The following is a 21,010-nucleotide window of genomic DNA, read 5'->3' as shown; positions in this document are numbered from 1 at the left end:
GTGTCAGTTGTTACTTCTCTTTTTTCATTTCTAATTCTATTTACTTGAGTCTGCTCCCATTTTTTCTTGATGAGTCTGGCTAATGCGTTATCAATTTAGTTTTATCTTCTCAAAGAACCAGCTTTTTGTTTTATTGATCTTTGCTATTGTTTCCTTCATTTCTTTTATTTCTAATCTTATCTTTATGATTTCTTTCCTTCTGCTTACTTTGGTGGTTTTTTTTTTTTTTTGTTCTTCTTTCTGTAATTGCTTTATGTGTAAGGTTAGGTTGTTTATTTGGGATTTTCCTTGTTTCTTGTGGTAGGATTGTATAGCTATAAGCTTCCCTCTTAGAACTGCTTTGGCTGCATCCCATAAGCTTTTGATCGTCGTGTTTTCATTGTCATTTGTTTCTAGGTATATTTTGATTTCGTCGTTCATTTCTTCAAGTGATCTCTTGGTTATTAGGTGCATACTGTTTTTCCTCCATGTGTTTGTATTTTTTACAGTGTTTTTCCTGTAATTTATACCTTGTCTCATAGCTTTGTGGTTGGAAAAGATACTTGATGCAATTTCAATTTTCTTAAATTTACCAAGGCTTGATTTGTGATCCAGGATACGATCTATCCTGGAGAATGTTCCCTGAGCACTTGAGAAGAAAGTGTATTCTGGTGTTTTTGGATGGAATGTCCTATAAATATCAGTTAAGTCCATCTTGTTTAATGTATCATTTAAAGCTTGTGTTTCCTTACTTATTTTCATTTTGGATGATCTGTCCATTGGTGAAAATGGGGTGTTAAAAGTCCCCTACTATGATTGTGTTACTGTCAATTTCCTTTTATGTCTCTTAGTATTTGCCTTATGTATTGAGGTGTTCCTAATTTGGGTGCATAAATATTTACAATTGTTATATCTTCTTCTTGGATTGGTCCCTTGATCATTATGTAGTGTCCTTCTTTGTCTCTTGTAATACTCTTTGTTTTAATGTCTATTTTGTCTGATATGAGAATTGCTACCCCAGCTTTCTTTTGATTTCCAGTTGCATGGAATATCTTTTTCCATCCCCTCACTTTCCGTCTGTATGTGTCCATAGGTCTGAAGTGGGTCTCTTATAGACAGCATATATACAGGTCTTGTTTTTGTATCCAATCAGCCAGTCTATGCCTTTTGTATGGAACCTTTAATCCATTTTCTTTTAAGGTAATTATCAATATGTGTGTTCCTGTTATCATTTTCTTAATTGTTTTGGGCTTGTTATTGTAGGTCTTTTCCTTCTCTTGTGTTTCTTGCCTAGAGAAGTTCCTTTAGCCTTTGTTGTAAAGCTGGTTTGGTGGTGCTGAATTGTCTTACCTTTTGCTTGTCTGTAAAGGTTTTAATTTCTCTGTCAAATCTGAATGAGATCCTTGCTGGGTAGAGTAATCTTGGTTGTAGTTTTTTCCCCTTCATCACTTTAAATATGTCCTGCCACTCCCTTCTGGCTTGCAGAGTTTCTGCTGAAAGATCAGCAGTTAACCTTATGGGGATTCCCTTGTATGTTATTTTTTGTTTTTCCCTTGCTGCTTTTAATATGTTTTCTTTGTATTTAATTTTTGATACTTTGATTAATATGTGTCTTGGCATGTTTCTCCTTGGATTTATCCTGTATGGACTCTCTCTGATCCTAGACTTGATTAACTATTTCCTTTCCCATATTAGGGAAGTTTTGAACTATAATCTCTTCAAATATTTTCTCCATCCCTTTCTTTATCTCTTCTTCTTCTGGGATCGCTATAATTCGAATGTTCGTGTGTGTAATGTTGCCCCAGAGGTCTCTGAGACTGTCCTCAATTCTTTTCATTCTTTTTTCTTTATTCTGCTCTGCAGTAGTTATTTCCACTATTTTATCTTCCAGGTCACTTAGCTGTTCTTCTGCCTCAGTTATTCTGCTATTGATCCCTTCTGGAGAATTTTTAATTTCATTTATTGTGTTGTTCATCACTGTTTGTTTGCTCTTCAGTTCTTCTAGGACCTTGTTAAACGTTTCTTGTATTTTCTTCATTCTATTTCCAAGATTTTAGATCATCTTTACTATCATTATTCTGAATTATTTTTCATGTAGATTGCCTATTTCCTCTTCATTTGTGAGGTGTGGTGGGTTTTTACCTTGCTCCTTCATCTGCTCTGTGTTTCTCTGTCTTCTCATTTTTCTTAACTTCCTTTTTTTAGGGTCTCCTTTTCACAGGCTGCAGGTTCGTAGTTCCTGTTGTTTTTGGTGTCTGTTGCCCGTGGCTAAGGTTGGTTCAGTGGGTTGTGTAGGCTTCCTGGTGGAGGGGAGTAGTGCCTGTGTTCTGATGGTTGAGGCTGAATCTTGTCTTTCTGTTGGGGAGGTCCACGTCTGGTGGTGTGTTTTGGGGGTGTCTGTGGCCTTATTATGATTTTAGGCATCCTCTCTGCTAATGCGTGGGGTTGTGTCCCTGTCTTTCTAGTTGTTTGGCATAGGATGTCCATCACTGTAGCTTGCTGATCATTGAGTGGACCTGGGTGTTGGTGTTGAGATGGAGATCTCTGGGAGATTTTCGCCACTTGATATTACATGGATCTGGGAGGTCTCTTGTGGACCAGTGTCCTGAACTTGCCTCTCCCACCTCAGAGGCACAGCGCTGATGCCTGGCTGGAGCACCAAGAGCCTGTCATCCACACAGCACACACAGGGCTTTGGGCTTCTCAGCAGTAGTCTCTGGTTCTTTCACAGAATGGTTCACTCACTCCTTACATTTGTTTGGACAATCCTTATTAAACTGTGGTCACCTGAGGAGGGCTCAGTTTCCACCAATCCAATCTCTCTTATTTTTTTGGTCTCAGATATCTCTATATCTTGCCTCATTGAAAACAGCAATAGGTGATATCCTCTCTGAATACTGTTACCTCCTCATAGCGCTCAACAGCAGGGTGTATGGAGCTTTTACAGAGGGTCTCGACAAGCAGGCAGTCCTGGGATACCAACAACAACTCTGTCATTATGTCTTCATCAACCAAGTGAGCAATGCCAATGTGGGACCCAGGACCACTCACTCATTGGAAGAATCCCAGGTTCAGGCAGGGGACAGGCAGAGTGCAGGTAATCTCTAGATATTGCTTGACACAGACAATCTGCCAGCATCTTGATCTTGGAGTTCCCAGCCTCGAGAACTTTACAGACTGTTCTCAATGGCTTTCCCTTCTTTGCTGAGCTTCAAAGCAATAATAAGAAAAGAGACTTCACAACAACTGGTCCTGGTCTGTGGCCTTCCAAGATCTTGGCACCTGGGAAGTGAAAGGCAGAGGGAGGGAGTATGGGGCAGGAGCAGCTCATGGGCATGTGCCCATGGGAGTGGCTGCCTGAGGGACCCCCACTGTGTATTTTAAAATGGGATTTATTTATGGACTTTTTTAATGTCTCAGAAGAACACTGATAAATCCCAATAATACCATTGCTGTTGAAGCATTTCCAAGTTAGGTGAGATTGGGGAATACCGAACATGTCAAAAAAGGAGATGTATTATTTGATGGTATACATAATTTCCAAGAATAGCCAAAATAATCTGAAAACCTACTTTGGGCCAGACACATATTTAAATGATTCAGCAAAACTTGGAAGAAAAGAAGTGTTTATTTTTTTGGTTGTTTATTAGCATTTTTAAAGGTGTTTTTCTACCAGATTAAACAATAATGCTAATTTGAATTATAAGGCAGTACTTCAACTTGAGAAGTGTGACAGTGTTCACTTTGGTATAATGATTTTTATTTCTTTTAATTGTAAAAGTGATTTTTTTTAAAAGCCTAGCGAGGGCTAGTACTAATTCTAGGTGTCAATTTAATATCCCTAAGAAAACTAAAAGGCTCTGTTCATATCTGTTCATTAGGCCGAGATTGTTCATACAGGAAACCCTAAGCATTCCTCAAAAATAAAATTGCTAGAATTAGTAAGTGAATTTAGCTAAGCTAAAGTATTCCTGGTCAATATACAAAACAAAATAAACAGGGACTTACCTGGTGGCGCAGTGGTTGAGAGTCTGCCTGCCGATGCAGGGGACACGGGTTCGTGCCCCAGTCCAGGAAGATCCCACATGCCGCGGAGCGGCTGGGCCCGTGAGCCATGGCTGCAGAGCCTGTGCTCCGCAACGGGAGGCCACAACAGTGAAGGGCCCGCATACCACAAAAAAAACCAAAACCAAACAAACAAACAAAAAAATAAACAAACAAAAACAGCTATATATCCCTTTTATCCTACAGAATTTGTTTTACCATTTCTTTTAGTGCAGATTGATGAGATAAATTCTTTTACTTTTTGCCCATCTAAAAAGTATTTATTTCACCTTTATAACTTAATACTTTCTTTTTATAGCTTTTACAATACAGCATAATTTATATAAGTAAAATTCACCCTATTTATTATATAGTTCTGAGAGTTTTGACAAATATTTACTATCTATAACCAACACCGCATTCAGGATACAGAACAATTTCATCACCCCACAAAATTACACTGTGCGCAGTTGTAGTCACCTGTCCTGCCACCCACAGTCCCTGGTAACCACTGATTTATTTTCTATCCTATTGCTTTGCCTTTTTAAAAATGTCATATAAATTGAATGCTGCAGTATGTGGCTTTTTAAGCCTGGCCTCTCTCACTTAGCATAATGCATTTCAGATTTATTCATGTTGTAATTGTATTAATACTTTGTTCCTCTTTATTGCTGTTATATGCCGGTATCATAGTTTATCCATTACCCAGTTGAGGGACCTATTAGTTGTTTCCAGTTTTTATGGTTCTTATTTGTACCTTCAGGGAAATAGAAGTTTATTTTATTTTTTCTCAGGAGGCTTTGTTCTCTGGAGAGATAGGAGAGACATACTCAGGTAAAGTTTTGTGCTTCTCCAGCTGTAGTTGGTGTTCCCCTCCCAGAACCCTGCACCACAAGGGGGACTTTCTTAGATCTCAGGGGGATTTCCCTGATCTTTCTTTTGAGCACTGGGTTAAGTCTGTGAAGAAGATCCTGCAAGTAACTGGGAATATCCCTTGTGTCTGTGGTTCTTTGGGGTTATATTTTCTCATCACCTCACTCTCAGCCTTTAACAATTTGGTAAATATTTACCTGAATTATTAGAAGTTTGTATGTAATCTGTCATCTGCCCCAGAGGAACAACCACTTAGGTCTTGTCTCTTCTTAGCTGTACTTGATTTCCTTAGACTTTGGGTGAGTTGGGTTGTCCTGTAACCACGACTCAGATGGGTTCAGAGAAGCTTTGACATTTTAGATTATATAGTGACCTGGGTTTCTGTTGTTGTTGTTATATATGTGGGAGTAATGCTCTTTCAAAGTTTCTAACATCCTAAACAGAAGTCAGAAAGCACCTCACCTTTATTTTTAAAGGATGCTTCAGCCAAGTGTACATTATACTTCAACACTTTAAAATATATCATTCGGTTGTCTTTGGTTTCCATTCTTTTTCAAAAAAGTTAAGATGTTCTTATCATTGTTCACCTACATGTAATGTTTCTTATTTCACTACTTGCCTCTGCGATTTTCTTTTTAACCTTTGTTTTTAGCACTTTGACTAACATGTACCTAGGTATGTTTTTCTTTTTATTTATTCTGTTTGGATTTCTCTGAACATCTGGGATATGTGCTTTTGTCATTAAATTTTAAAAAAAATTCTGGCCATTACCAATTCAAATATACTTCTTACCCACTCTTTTTCCTTTTCATCAGGAATTCAATTTGCATGCATATTAGATTGTTTCATTTTGTCCCATAGATGCCAGATATTTTACTGAATTTTTTCACGATTTTTGTTCTTTGTGTTTTAGTTTGGTGAATTTCTATTGGACTGCATTCTATTTAGCTGATCCTTTCCTCAAATGAGTTTGTTCTGCTAAGTCTTTTAATGGAATTATTTATCTCATATCACATTTTTTAGTTCTATTATTTTGGGGGAGTGCTTTTTTATGGTCATCTATTGAAATTCTCCATCTGTTCATCATGTTAACCATATTTAACACTGTAACCATACAAAGTCCCTGTTGGATCATGTTAAAGTCCTCATCTGATAATCCTAATATCTGTGTCACATCTGAATTTTTCCTGATGACTATTTTATCTTTTGGCAATGTATGATGTTTACTTGATGTGTTCTGCACTTTATAATTTTTATTGAATGTCAGATTTTTTTCACAAAACTCTAGAGACTAAAGTAAATAATATTTATGCCCAGAAATGTGAAATTCTCTTCTGGCTTTCAGGTGTTATTGTAGGGTTAATCCAATTTGTTATGTGAGTTTGTTGTTGCTTTATTTAGCTTTGCTCCATTACAAGTTTCAATTATTTTTTAAGTGATGTTCTGCTTCTCCATTGGATTTTGTCATGCCCTGCATTTCTGCTCCACAGAGGGCTTTCTTTCTGTGCTCCTGACTTCTTTCCCAGTGGTAGACTGCTGTTGTTATCACTCTATATTCACAAGGTTCATATGGGGGGATACCTTACTTCTCCTGCCTCAATATGAGGCAGGCTCTGTGTACCTGATCCTCAGGAATGGGGTTCTCTCAGCCTCCCTGCTCTTCCTCTGTCAGTACATAGTCTGGAGCACAGGCAGGTTTTGTATTTCTCCCCCAAGTGGCAGTGGCAAGAGTACTCCAACTTGCACAGGGTCCTGGGCATGAGTGAGTTTCCTGCTCCTTCCCAGTGACAGCAGAACCTTGCCACTTATTTGTGCAGAGTCCAGGATGTGTGGATTTCCTGTCCCTCCTTCAGAAGTGGATAACTTCTGCTTCCTGTCAGTGCAGGGTTTGAGGCAGATAGGTTTCCTGTTCCATGTCTATCAGTAAACATCTTCTTCCATGCACCTGAGAAATGTCCAGGACACAGCCAGTTTTTACGTCCAGCTTCCAGCAGGAACCAAGCTATCCTTTTTTTTTTTTTTTTTTTGCGGTAGGCAGGCCTCTCTCTGTTGTGGCCTCTCCCACTGCAGAGCACAGGCTCAACGGCTATGGCTCACGGGCCCAGCCGCTCCACAGCATGTGGGATCTTCCCGGACCGGGGCACGAACCCGTGTCCCCTGCATCGGCAGGCGGACTCTCAACCACTGCGCCACCCCCAAGCTATGCTTTGTATTCTTCATTGTCTATAGAGTGGAAAGGCTACGTCACCCTTAAATTTAGGCAAGTCTTGTGTGCCTGGACCATATAGGGACTCTCTCTCAAGCGTGCTTCACTTCTCCAATCTTTCTTACCCATAATCAGTAGAGGCTTAGGGGAGAAATGTGATGAATGGTATAGACTCTTATTGTATCTGGGGCTCCCTGGGATTCTAAACTGTCATAGTAACCCATATTGGGCCTTAAATAATTCATTTTAATTTCAGCTGTTTTCTTCCAACCTGCTTTTATGGTGATGACCTTTTTTTTCTACTAGCTTACAAAAAGTAAAATAATTCATATTCCTGTCTCTCTTAGAAGAGGATTTGAACGCTTTGGATTTCAGTTTGCTGGGTTACTGTACAACCTTGACTCTTTGATAGCCTGAAAAAAATTATGACTTTGTACAGTACATGGTTTGTCCTCATCATTAAGGTGGAATTGATATGTTTCTGAAGTTTTCTACGTCTCAGGCAGAATTGGAAGTTTAATTGCATTTCTAAATAATGATAACTGAAAATTAAAAAACACTATTAATAGTAGTTTCACAACATGATCCATTTAACAAATTATTTAAGAACTTTACAGTGAAAACAATAAAATATTGCTGAGATACATTAAATAATATATAAGTAAGTGGATTGATATACCATGTTTATTTTTGGAAAGCTCAATATCTAAAATTTCCACTCCTCAAAGTTATCTAAATGTGATCCCAATCCAAATTCCAAAGACTTTACTCATGGTAAGAATTGAAAATATAATTCTAAAATGTATGCAGAAATGCAAAATATGAAAATCACTAAGGCATTCTGGAAGAACAGAAGTTGAGGGATTTATAATACTTGATTTGAAGACTTATTTAAAGCTCTAGTAATCAAGTGACTGTGGTGTTGGTGAAAGGATAATCAAATACAATAATGCATCAGGATAGAGTCCACAAAAAACTAGCTTTTATTTATCAAATTTCAAGCTCAAGTCACTTTCTCACTAAAATCTGACTCCTGAAACTCTAACAGATTCCTCTACTAAACCCTTTCACTGTCCTCTGTCTTTTCCTCTACTTCATGGTACTTATCATAGCAATATTAAGTAATTAATTCCATAATTATTTGTTTATTGTTAGTGTTCCCCATGAGACCATATATTCACAGTGGGAAGTGTGTCTCTTTTGTTCATGGGTATGTTAAGAGTTAATACAATGATTGGCACATATTAGGTGTTTAATAAATACAAATGAATGAGAGATTTCAGAGTTATGTGAAGTGTGATAAACAATTTGAGATTATACTGGTATTTAGCTGATGGCCATTTGTGGACATTCTCTAAACTGCAAAATGAGGACATATACAGAAGACCACTGTTTTGCTGTTTTAATATTGCTGGCTGGTTTTCTTCATTGCTTCTCTTTCTGGTCTCATCTGCTCTTTAGCTGTTTTCTCTAGATTGCTGTATCAGTTGGTGTTCTTAATTTCAAGCAATCAGAAACAAACGTGCTTCTTTGTTAGTGATAATGTTCAGCAAATTGTCTTTCTTTTAGTGATAATGTTCAGCAAATTGTCTTTCTTTTAAGAGCGAACTCTTTAGAATGGACAATTGAATTCCTCAACTTTTCATAAGATTGCAATCCAACTGGCTTTTTTTTCTTTTTTTTACTTTGTATTGTGAAATGATTTGAGAATTTAGAAGTTGCATATGTTGTACAATAAATTCCACAAAACTTTTACCCCAATTCCCTAAATGTTAACATATTTTACATACAATTTTTTCTTCTTCTTCTTTTTCTGTTTGTCTCTCTCTAAACACAGAGACATACACACATACACATTATGAGACCATATCAGTACATATTATATATTTTTTTCTTTCATAAGTTTGAAGTAAATTTGCAGTTACATGAATTTAAAGTAAATCTATACTTATATATAGGAATAACTACAGTAAATTTACCTCTGAATACTTCAGGGTTAATTGTCTAAAAATAAGGATATTTACTTACATAACAAAGTAAGATTTTCAAAATTGGGGAAATAATAATTATTATCAAAACTTCAGACTTTATGCAAATTTCTCCTATTGTCCCATTAATTGTCCTTTTTGGCAAATTTCTTTTCCAGGGTCCAATCCAGGGTCACATTATGAATTTAGTTCTTTATTTTCTTTGTTTTCCATGACTAACATTTTTGAAGAGTTCTGGCTATTTGTTTTTCTAGACTATTCTTTAATCTGTGTTTGTCTGATTTTCATCATGATTAGAATCTAGGTTTGCATTTTTAGTAGGAGTCATCACAGGAGGCACATGATGTCAACTTTTCCCATTACTTGTGGTATTAATCACTTGATTGAAGTGTTGTTGGCCAGGCTTCTCTATTATATTTCCCATGGAAATCCATAAGTGTCTTATGAAGATATTTTATAAATATTTTGCTTCTCATCATATTTTTGCTTACTGATTTTAAGTTATGGCGATTCTTGCCTGAAATAATTAATAAGATGGATGCCAAATGGTAATTTTCTAATTCCATCATTTCTTCTACATATATTACTTTGGCATCTACTGTAAGGAAGAGGTGTTCCTTCTCTACCATTTATATCTGTTTGGACTCATGGATTATTATTTTATTCTATGACCTATAATGTATTCTTCTCATTATTTCTTTTGTTGCTCAAATGCCCCAGTGATTTTGAAAGTTTTATCTTCCCACCTTCAGTAGACATATGTCTGATCAAGACGTCAAGAGTATTTAGCTTTTAGTTCTTTTTAGCATGAGGTCATCAATCTAGAAGACTAGCATAACGTTCCCTGGGTAGTAAGATAGTCAAGGTCTCTGTAGTCTGCAATATGGCACAAAGATAGAGAGCTGACATATCTTAGAAGCAAGATGGTAAATATCTTGTAATTTTTGCTAAGTTAAACAAAATAGCTTCTGGTGTTTTCCACTTATTGGAATATGATAAAAAATACTCCCCAGATCATTAGCCACATACCATCTTTTCAGTATCAGGTAAGATGGTGAATAAAATAAAAAATGATAGGTAACATTACAGTACTTTTCTATGAACCTTTCAAGTCTTTGGTGGTGGCATTAATTTTTTAAATTCTCTCCTAGTTATGGTTTAGCTTTTGATGTACTAGGTAATAGTTAGGAAGGAAGAGAGCCTAATATTTCTTCATGGCCTTTCTACCATAATAAACCACTATTCTAAGTACAATAAACCAATGATGTGATGTTCTCCACTACTAATGATTGCTATTATAATATATACTGAAAAAAATCGGTGAATGGTGAGTATTTTGGATGTTCCACTGAAGGTATGGTGAGGTGGATTCATGTCAAGGTTTTGTTGATCACATGATCTACTTAAACTCTGGTACACAGTGGAAATATAGGTGCCCACATTATAATGTTAACTTTGACAAGCAACTAGTAACCTAATGCATAAGTACCTTAACAGATGGCTGCAGATATCTTTGGTAAAGACTAGGATAAAAATACACAGAATATGGATACTATATGTATACCGAACTTCTGCTTTGTTCAAGGGGCTATAGAATAAATCAATCTATCTATCATCTATCTATCTGTCTTTCTATCTATCTATCTATCTATCTATCTATCTATCTATCTATCTATCTATCTCTCTGTCTGTCTGTCTGTCTGTCTACTTTAGAATTGACTCAGGTCTGGGAACTGGGGGCTAAAGCCTCAATGGGATACATATATATTTAATCCTGGATATCACTTGAACAAGCAATACTCAATATAAGAGGGTATTTCTCATGACTCAAATCACCACTCTGGTTAATGTACTGTCCCTGCACCCTGTTGTGTTAACCAATCCTGCCTTGTTCTTATTTCTGTAATTTAAGAAACATTACTTGTTTATGTCCACCTACTATACACTTATCATGATTTCATCTGCATTATCTCCTCATGACAATATGACTTGCCCTACAGTGTACAGCCTCAGAAGTACTTTTCAGAGACATTGATGCTCCTCTCCCTTCTGCATTTCAATGACCTGTTGAAGGGTAAATAATCTCAGCTATCTTGCGGTCCTTAGAGCCAAGTTTGAATTTTCATCTCCTGAAATGTTTAAATTTTGACAGTTCAATTTCAGAAAGAAGACCCACTAGCAAATCGAGATTTTTAAAAAAATTACCCCCTAAGTAAAACATTAAAACTGACCTAACTGCTCAAGGTAGCACAATATATCCAGACTATGTGAATATGTATTGATATGTTGACAATTGACATATTCAGGAAAATTATGTTTTCCTTCTTCAAAAAATTCACTCTCAGGATCCATAGTCATACATCATCCACAGATTTATGCTTATTATGTTGATATGATTTTCAAATTGGTGTATTTTAAAAAAAAATCTCTCTTCCCAGGCTTTATTTTATAATTTATCTGTGGTACAAGGTAGAATATTCCTTAATTATAACTCTGCTACTGGGGAGTTAGGTATGAAAGAACTGGCTTTATCTTAAAAGGTAAGTACTTCGTTTGAGTGTGTTACGAAGCATTAAGGAGAGGGAAATAAGTTTAGCAGATAGGTGAAGAAAAAGCTGTTTCAGTTGGCAGGGGAGGCTCAGGGAGAGCTGAGGTTTTGAGGGAACCATGAGTTTTGAAATTCCCCATATACCTGTATTCCACTTTGTAGAGCCCATACTTTTACAATCGATGCACTGACTTTCACATAAGGGACCTGGAGAGTCAGTGAATTAAATTGTCATTGCAATTTGGCAACCTATAGGAAAAAATTTTGAGCTGATTATTAGCTACCTTATCACTGGTGCTGCTAGAAATAACAGATTTTGAAAATTATTTAGTGTCCCTCATTTCAGGAAATGAAAAAAAAAAATTAGGGATTTGACCTTGTCATTCCTTTCCTTTAAATTATTTAATGTCCTTAGAAACAGCCACCCTATGCTGCATTTCTTGAATTACTTTTTGCCCATCATGTAATTCTATCATAGGACCAGCAAAGATCCCCCACACTTGCTTTCAATCAACTCTGTAATCATGGTTATCATAGGGAATTATATTTATTTATTTTTGTTGTTTGTCTGTTTTAGCTCACCAGAACATTTACATCATCAGAAGCTCTCAATTTTTTTTTAGTTAATTTTTTTTTTTTTTTTTTGCTGGGTTGGGTCTTCGCTGCTGTGCGTGGGCTTTCTCTAGTTGTGGTGAGTGGGGGCTACTCTTCATTGTGGTGCATGGGCTTCTCATGGCGGTGGCTTTTCTTGTTGTGGAGATGGGCTCTAGGCACATGGGCTTCAGTAGCTGTGGCATGTGGGCTCAGTAGTTGTGGCTCACAGGCTCTAGAGGGCAGGCTCAATAGTTGTGGCTCATCGGTTTAGTTGCTCCATGGCATATGAGATCTTCCCAGACCAGGGCTTGAACCCATGTTCCCTACATTGGCAGGTGGATTCTTAACCACTGCACCACTAGGGAAACCCCATAGGGAATAATTTAATTTGCTATTACATAACTGAGTGTTGTAGGCAACCAGCTGTCCATCCATTAATGATAATGGGATTTTCATTGCCTTTAGCACTAAACGCAGATAATCAAGCACACATTTCTTCCATTTTAATCCAACTCTTTTGTCTACAATGTTCTAAGGGCTGAAACAGATAGGCTCACACATGAAATCAGGAGAAATCCTTTCAGTTGCAAGCAGTAGATAAAATTGAGAGGATAACTGGACAATAAGACTTGAAAAGTGAGCAGAAACCAATAGTAGATCAAGAAAATAAGTGTCTAGAGTACCACCAACAGCATTATAACACACACTAAATTTATAGATGATTCGAACAACACATCTACCAAGTGTGATGTAAATAGCACATGTAGAACCTTGCATCCAACTGTGAGAAAATGCCCATTCATCAGAAAGGTGTGCAACATTTTCAGAGTTGTGTCCTGCCTCTCCTAATACTTAAAGTCATTTCCAGGTATTCCTTTCCCAGTAAATACCAAACTGGGAATAACAGATGTCAAACAGTTCCTTGTACTCCATGAGGATACATTATATTAGACTGATAGTTACGTAAATATCAATAGTGTATATTTAGATAAAATTGTACTTTATATATAATCAGTGTGTATTGTGGTCCTTACCATATTTCTTAGGAAAAATGAGGACATGAACACTGGCCCAGTGGTTAGTGAGTTGCAATGACCAATCTCTGAGATAAACAAATCATGACAGAAGCAAATCACTTTAACTGTCTCTCTGGAGCTAAGGTTCAGTTGGAAAGAGAATTTTCTAACCTATAATTTTATAGAATCCATATAGATCAGTTGTTATTGGTAATCTTATTCCTACCCCAAATAATTATTGAAAAATTAAAGTGATCAGAATATTATATATAAAGTTTTCCAGTTTGGAACAAGTCCTATGTTTCTCAGATAATCCATTTGCCATATAAAATATTTTGACATCATGTCACAACCTTAATTACACTCTATGATATTTTATGGTATCATAGAATACCGATTTAAGTTTTATGAGGAAGGCCTTTATTCTTTATTTTTGAAATTTCCTCTTTTAGTTTCAAGCATGACCAAACTTTTACTTTGCAGTTTTCTTATGCAGAGAAAAATTACCTCCTACTGAATTTTTTGAACATGAACTAATATTTAATGAGTACTCAGAGGCCACATGGCAGTGTAATAAGCATTCTCCTCTTTAAATGCCTGTTTATTCTCAGATTACAATGTTTTTTTGAGATGTTGAGAATCTTAGCAGTTTCACAATATGCAAAAACATAACAGTCGCCTTATGAAGAATTAGCACTCTTGAAAATATCCCAGAAACCGAAGAAAAAGAAACATCATGTGTCTGAATATTAATAACTTCCATAGTTGTAAGTTTTTACAGAAGAACTATTTATTTCAGATATTGAATAGCATTCACTACACAGCATTCTGAAAGTGATGTCTGATTGCTAAATGGTTATTTCTTTTTATGTTCTTGGAAGAAGACAATATTTTTTCATATCTTGTTAGCCACTAATCAAATAAACAGACTCTGCCACTTAAAAAAAAAAAAGAATAGTTCCAACATACCAAAAAGAAAAAAATGAGTAATATAAGGACAAACTCTGCATCTAATATTGACAAAATTTATTAAGTACTTAACGGAATTGAATTCCACTTACTATGAAACTAATACTGAAGCTTTCTAGGGGAAGTACTGTCAATTATATAAATAAATCCATAGGACAACCAAGCAGAAATAGAAGTCTCATCCTAAAACACATATCTTAAATCTAAAAATATTTCTAATGATAAATGGCAGACAGACTTGCATTAGAGTTAGGGCTACAAGTTCCTTCTATTGGTGGATAAGTGGGGGTGGGCAGGTATTGAGGCCAGGGACTATTAGTGAATCTAGAAACTCTCAATACAGTCTGAAGGGTGGGGACTATGGCCTCATCTGAAAGATTGATTTTGGGGTTGGATAATAAAATATAACGTGTAGGTTTTGTTTATCTAAAACTATATATTGGAAATGTATGCCAGGTATGTAGGTAGGGACTAGAAAATTACTAGAACCTCCCTGTTAGCAGGGAGAGTTGCAGAATATCATCCACTCCACAGCTAGGCAGGACAGCCTAGGGGTGATCATTAGGAATATCTGGGGTATAGTTGGATCAGGCAGAGAATTAAAAACTTTTTATGGTACACTTAATCTGCTACAGTTTTGTTGATATATCGAGTTGGTGAAGAGACCTATACTGAGTGGATTCATTTGTTAGGCATCCTGACTAGTTTATGTTTAGTGGAAGAAAGGTAAAAGCTTGTAACGTTGGGTGGGAAAAACCTTGTGAAAACCATGTGTTCCAACAGTTAGTGTGCTATGTGGAAGGCAAGAAGAGAAATTTGCCAAGAAAAAAAAAATGGCCATCATATGAAAGCTGTCAATCCTTGCCATCATTGCTTGCCTTTGTGAGGAGCAGTGGAAAGTACCTTTCTAAAATGAGAGGAGTTGGAGCCCTGGCCTCCAGGAGGATGGAGTAGCTTTGATCAGATATAGGTTGTAAAGAGCTACTTTCAAATACTAGACAAAGAATGTGTCACTTAATCTGCTAAAAACAATTTCAGTCAGGTGCATAAAGAGTAGTCATTAGACATCAGATAACAAAAAGCAAGGGTGTGCTTTGTACCTTTCATTTTAAAAAAATGCATTGATGTTTCTGATTAAGTTAGATATATGTCCTTCTACCTGGAACCAAATTCTCAGTATTCTCTAGTATGAAATGGATGTGGTTTTATTGTCATAAACCTAGATGTGGGTCTACAAGGACACAATGCATAGATTTGCCATAGCTGTATCTGTGATAAAAATAGCTGTGATCAAGAAGAACTGTTTGTTAGGCATTTTTCTCAGCACTTTATGTAATTTACCATATTTTAGTCTTTTCAATAACCTTATGAATGAAGGACAATGATTATCTCCATTGATATAGATGAAGAATGTGAAGCTCAGGGTGATTATCTTACCAAATAATCAGTGATGGAGCTAGGACTGGAAACCAGGTCTGGCTCAGTAGAGATCCTTGCCCTTATTTAATCTGTACTGCTACCAAGGCAATTTGTATCTGACTCTGTTGATGGAGGGAAAGAAGTTCTATAGAGGAAGTACATTTATTTATTTATTTATTTATTTATTGGTAAAAAAATTTCTTGTGATGAGAACTTTTAGGATTTACTCTCTTGGAAACTTTCAAATATAACATCAGAACAATGTTAACCATAGTCATCATGTTGTCCATTACATCCCTAGTACTTATTTATCTTATAACTAGAAGTTTGTACCTTCAACCACCTTCATCCAATTACCTTACATCCCATCCCCTGCCTCTGGTAAGCACAACTAGGATATTTTGTTCTGTGAGTTTGTTTCTTTTTTTAGATTTTTTGTATGTAAGTGATATCATACAGTATTTGCCTTTCTCTGTCTGACTTATTTCACTTAGCATAATGCCCTCAGGTTTCATCCAAGCTGTAGCAAATGGCAATATTTCCTTCTTTTTTATGACTGAATAGTATTCTTTGATGGCTAATGATATAGAGTAATTTTCAGTGCCTTTTTGCCATCTACATACATGCTTCAGTGTATTGTCTCTTCATGTCTTTGTCCATTTTCTAGCTGGATTGTTTTTGTTTTTCTACTGTTGAGCTTTGAGAGCCTTTAAAAATTCTAGATACAAAGATGTCTAGCATATTGACTTTGTGTCCTGTAAACTTGCTGAACTTCTTTATTACTTCTAACCTCCGTGTGTGCTTATTTCTTAGGATTTTCTATGTGCAAGATCATGTAATTTACCATTAGGGACTATTCTGAAGAGCCATGTGGCTAGCAGGGTCTTGGTGCTCTGGCAGGGTGTCGAGTGTGACCCTCTGAGGTGGGAGGCCAAGACTGGGACACGGGACCATCAGAAACCTCCTGGCCCCATGTAATATCAGTCAGTGAGAGCTCTCCCAGAGATCTCCATCCCAACACTAAGACCCAGCTCCACTAAATGACCAGTAAGCTCCAGTGCAGGACACCCCATACTAAACAACTAGCAAGACAAGAACACAACCCCACCCATTAACATAGAGGCTGCCTAAAATCACACTAAGTTCACAGACACCACAAAACAAACCATCAGATGCAGCAATGCCCAACAGAAAGACAAGATCGAGCCCCACCCACCAGAACACAGGCACCAGTTCCCTCCACCAGGAAGCCTACACAACCCATTGAACTAACATTACCCACTGGGGGCAGACACCAAAAACAACAGGAAATATGAACCTGCAGCCTGCAAAAAGGAGACCCCAAACACGGTAAGTTAAGCAAAATGGGAAGACAGAGAAATGTGCAGCAGATGAAGGACTAAGGTAAAAACCCACCAGATCAAACAGATGAAGAGGAAATATGCACTCTACCTGAAAAAGAATTCAGAGTAATGATAGTAAAGATGGTACAAAATCTTGGATATAGAATGTAGAAAATAAAAGAAACATTTAACAAGGACCTAGAAGAACTAAAGAGCAAACAAACAATCATGAACAACACAATAAATGAAATTAAAAATTCTCCAGAAGGGACCAATAGCAGAATAACTGAGACAGAAGAACAGATAAGTGACCTGGAAGATAAAATAGTGGAAATAACTACTGAAGAGCAGAATAAAAAAAACAGAATGAAAAGAATTGAGGACAGTCTCAGAGAGCTCTGGGACAACATTAAATGCATCAACATTCGAATTATAGGGGTCCCAGAAGAAGAATAGAAAAAGAAAGGGACTGAGAAAATATTTGAAGAGATTATAGTTGAAAACTTCCCTAACGTGGGAAAGGAAATAGTCAATCAAGAGTAGGAAGCACAGAGAGTCCCATACAGGATAAATCCAAGGAGAAACATGCCAAGACACATATTAATCAAACTATCAAAAATAAAATACAAAGAAAAAGTATTAAAAGCAGCAAAGGAATAGCAACATGTAACATACAAGGGAATCCCCATAGGGTTAACAGCTGATCTTTCAGCTGACACTCTGCAAGCCAGAAGGGAGTGGCAGGACATATTTAAAGTGATGAAAGGGAAAAACCTACAACCAAGACTACTCTAGCCAGCAAGGATCTCATTCTGATTTGATATGGAAATTAAAAACTTTACAGACAAATAAAAATTAAGAGAATTCAGCACCACAAAACCAGCTTTACAACAAATGCTTAAAGGAACTTCCCTAGGCAGGAAACACAAGAGAAGGAAAAGACATACAGAAACAAACCCAGAACAATTAAGAAAATGGTAATAGGAACATACATATCAATAGTTACCTTAAATGTAAATGGAATAAATACTCCCATCAAAAGACATAGACTGGCTGAATGGATACAAAAACAAGACCCACATATATGCTGTCTACAAGAGACAACTTCAGACCTAGGGACACATATAGACTGAAAGTGAGGGGATGGAAAGATATATTCCATGTAAATGGAAATCAAAAGAAAGCTGGAGCAACAATTCTCATACCAGACAAAATAGACTTCAAAATAAAGACTATTACAGAGACAAAGAAGGACACTACATAATGATCAATCCAAGAAGAAGATAAAACAGTTGTAAATATTTATGCACCCAATATAGGAGCACGCTCAATACATAAGGCAAATACTAACAGCCATAAAAGGGGAAATGGGCACAATCATAGTAGGGGACTTTAAAACCCCACTTTCACCAATAGATGGATCATCCAAAATGAAAATAAATAAGGAACCACAAGCTTTAAATGATACATTAAACAAGATGGACTTAATTGATATTTATGGGACATTCCATCCAAAAACAACAGAATACACTTTCTTCTCAAGTGCTCAGGGAACATTCTCCAGGATAGATCATATTCTGGATCACAAATCAAGCCTTGGTAAATATAAGAAAATTGAAATCATATCAAGTATCTTTCCGGACCACAATGTTATGAGACTATATATCAATTACAGGAAAAAAAACTGTAAAAAAAATACAAACAGATGGAGGCTAAACAATGTGTTAATAAATAACCAAGAGATCACTGAAGATATCAAAGAGGAAATCAAAAAATACCTAGAAACAAATGTCAATGAAAACACGATGACCCAACACCTATGAGATGCAGCAAAAACAGTTCTAAGAGGGAAGTTTATAGCTATAAAACCCTACCTTAAGAAACAAGAACACCTCAAATAACCTAACCCTATAGCTAAAGCAATTAGAGAAAGAAGAACAAAACCCCCTAAGTTAGCACAAGGAAAGAAGTCATAAAGATCAGATCAGAAATAAATGAAAAAGAAATGAAGGAAATGATGACAAAGATCAATAAAACTAAAAGATGGTTCTTTGTGAAGATAAACAAGATTGATAAACCATTAGCCATACTCATGAAGAAAAAAAGAGAGAAGACTCAAATCAACAGAATTAGAAATGACAAAGGAGAAGTCACAACTGACACTGCAGAAATACAAAGAATCATGAGGGATTACTACAGGCAACTATATGTCAATATAATGGACAACTTGGAAGATATGGATAAATATAAAAGCACAACCTTCTGAGAGTGAACCAGGAATAAATTGGAAATATAAACAGTCCAATCACAACCACTGAAATTGAAACTGTGACTTTATATCTTCCAACAAACAAAAGCCCAGGACCAGATGGCTACACAGGAGAATTATATCAAACATTTAGAGAAGAACTAACACCTATCTTTCTCAAACTCTTCCAAAATATAGTAGAGAGAGAAGCACTGTCAAACTCATTCTACGAGGCCACCATCACCCTGATACCAAAACCAGATAAAGATGTCACAAAAAAAGAAAACTACAGGCCAATATCACTGATGAAAATAGATGCAAAAAATCTTCAACAAAATAGTAGCAAAAAGAATGCAACAGCACATTAAAGGGATCATACATCCTGATCAAGTGGGGTTTATCCCAGGAATGCAAGGATTCTTCAATATATGCAACTCAATCGATGTGATACACCATATTAACAAACTGGGATAAAATCCATATGATAATCTCACTAGATACAGAAAAAGCTTTCAACAAAATTCAACACCGATTTATGAAAAAAAACCCTCCAGAAAGTACACAGAGAGGGAACCTACCTAAACATAATTAAGGTCATATATGACAAACCCACAGCCAACATCATTTTCAATGGTGAAAAATTGAAAATATTTCCTCTAAAATTAGGAACAAGACAAGGTTGCCCACTCTCACCACTCTTATTCAACATAGTTTTGGAAGTTTTAGTCACAGCAGTTAAAGAAGAAAAAGAAATAAAAGGAATCCAAATCAGAAAAGAAGAAGTAAAGCTGTCACTGTTTGCAGATGACATGATACTATATGTAGAGAATCCTAAAGCTGCTACCAGAAAACTACTAGAGCTAATCAGTGAATTTGGTAAAGTAGTACGATACAAAATTAATGCACAGAAATCTCTTGCATTCCTATACACTAATGATGAAAAATCTAAAGAGAAATTAAGAAGACAATCCCATTTACCACTGCAACAAAAAGAATAAAATACTTAGGAATAAACCTACCTAAGGAGACAAAAGAGATGTATGCAGTAAATTATAAGACACTGATGAAAGAAATTAAACATGATACAAACAGATGGCGAGATATTCCATGTTCTTGGATTAGAAGAATCAACATTGTGAAAATGACTATACTACCTAAAGCAATGAACAGATTCAATGCAATCCTTTTCAAACTACCAATGGCATTTTCACAGAACTAGAACAAAAAATTCACAACTTGTATGGAAACACAAGACACCCCGAATAGCCAAAGCAATCTTGAGAAAGAAAAACGGCCTGGAGGAGTCAGGTTCCCTGACTTCACACTATACTACAAAGCTACAGTAATCAAGACAGTATGGTATGGCACAAAAAGAGAAATATACCTCAATGGAACAGGATAGAAATCCCAGAGATAAACCGACGCATATATGGTCACCTTATCTTTGACAAAGGAGGCAAGAATATACAATGGAGACAAGACAGCCTCTTCAATAAGTGGTGCTGGGAAAACTGGACAGCTAGATTTAAAAGAATGAAATTAGAACACTTCCTAACACCCTACACAAAAATAAACTCATAATGGATTAAAGACCTAAATGTAAGGCCAGACACTATCAAACTCTTAGAGAAAGTCATAGGAAGAACATTCTTTGACATAAATCACAGCAAGATCCTTTTTGACCCACCTCCTAGAGAAATGGAAATAAAAACAAAAATAAACAAATAGGACATCATGAGACTTAAAAGATTTTGCACAGCAAAGAAACCATAAATAAGACGAA

General features: G+C 36.3%; 1 long non-coding RNA gene across 3 annotated transcripts in view; it reads left to right on the top strand.

Annotated features, from left to right (window-relative positions):
* The window catches only part of LOC117312594 (uncharacterized), a 175,987-nt gene that overhangs the window by 48,784 nt on the left and 106,193 nt on the right, over window positions 1-21,010 (top strand). The gene's annotated exons all lie outside the window — the stretch shown is intronic.

This window comes from Tursiops truncatus, chromosome 6 (genome assembly GCF_011762595.2).
Source record: "Tursiops truncatus isolate mTurTru1 chromosome 6, mTurTru1.mat.Y, whole genome shotgun sequence".
NCBI lineage: Eukaryota > Metazoa > Chordata > Mammalia > Artiodactyla > Delphinidae > Tursiops > Tursiops truncatus.
This window is presented reverse-complemented; position numbering and strand designations above follow the sequence as displayed.